This window comes from Otolemur garnettii, unplaced genomic scaffold, assembly GCF_000181295.1.
Source record: "Otolemur garnettii isolate 467f Iridium unplaced genomic scaffold, OtoGar3 scaffold00156, whole genome shotgun sequence".
In the NCBI taxonomy this organism is placed as follows: Eukaryota; Metazoa; Chordata; class Mammalia; order Primates; family Galagidae; genus Otolemur; species Otolemur garnettii.
The window spans coordinates 3,112,315-3,113,652 of NW_003852551.1; the positions used below are offsets into that span (position 1 = coordinate 3,112,315).

Below are 1,338 nucleotides of genomic sequence, written 5' to 3' on the forward strand. Positions count from 1 at the left end.
CACCTTAGGTGTACGTGGCTGGCGCCTTAGCCGGTTGAGCTATAGGCGCCAAGCCTGCAGTTGTCATTGTTTAGCTGGCCTGGGCTGGGTTTGAACCCACCACCCTTGGTGCATGTGTCCAGCGCTGTAACCACTGTGGGCGCCAAGCCAGAAAGAAGTTACTGTTTTAAAACATAACTATAATATTATAATTATCAACTCCAAAGAAGAGAAATGATTCTTTAAATATTATCAAATATATTCACTCAGAGTTTCAATTTCCTTCAATGCTTTCTTTCTTTCTTTCTTTTTTTTTTAGAGACAAGAGTCTCACTTTGTTGCCCTTGGTAGAGTGCAGTGGCATCACAGCACACAGCAAACCTACAGCTCTTGGGCTTAGGCGATTCTCTTGCCTCAGCCTCCTGAGTAGCTGGGACCACAGGCGCCCACCACAACACCTGGCTATTTTTTGTTGTTGCAGTTTGGTCAGGATTGGGTTTTAACCTGCCACCCTCAGTATATGGGGCCGGTGCCCTGCTCACTGAGCTACAGGCACTGCCCCCTCAATGCTTTCTTACTGTTGTTTCTTTTTTCTTAAAATTGTGGTAAAAGACCAGCCTGGGTAACATAGCGAGACCCTGTCTCTTAAAAAATGGGAAAATGTCAGCCAGTCTCAGCTGCTCCAGAGGCTGATGCAGGAGGATGGCTTGATCCAAGGAACTTGAGACTGCTGTGAGTTGTACAATTTTGCCTGTGAGTAGCCACTGCACTCCAGCCTGGGGAACAGAGCAAGACCCTGTCTCTTTAAAATAAAGAAAAGAAAAACAGCGGGTAAAACACATATCATAAAATTTACCATCTTACCCATTTTTAAGTGTACTGTTTGGTGGTATTAAATATACTCACATGTGTGAAACAGATCTCTGCAGACCTCTTTTTGTCTTGCAGAATTGAACTCTACCCCTCAGACAACTCTCCTTGGCTTCCTACTTTACCTGCCTCATATAAATAGAATCATACAATATTTGTTATTTCAAGACTGCTTATTTCACTTAACGTAATCTCAAAGGTTCATCCATATTATAGCATATGACAGGAATTTTTTCCTCTTTAAGGATGAGTAATATTCCATTGTTCTGTGTTACTACATTCAAAAAGATCTTTGGGCTGGGTGCAGTGGCTCATTCCTGTAATCCTGGTACTCTGGGAGGTGAGATGGGTGGATTGCTGGAGGTCAGGAGTTCAAGACCAGCCTGAGCAAGAGCAAGGCCCCATCTCTAAAACTAGCTGGTAATTTTGGTAGGCGCCTATAGTCCCACCTACTTGGGAGGCTGAGACAGAAGGATCTCTTGAGCCCAG

The 1,338-nt window shown here is 44.1% G+C and overlaps 1 protein-coding gene across 1 annotated transcript in view; it reads left to right on the plus strand.

Moving 5' to 3' along the window:
- Window positions 1–1,338, plus strand: part of NUDC (nuclear distribution C, dynein complex regulator) — a 14,243-nt gene that overhangs the window by 6,064 nt on the left and 6,841 nt on the right. The gene's annotated exons all lie outside the window — the stretch shown is intronic.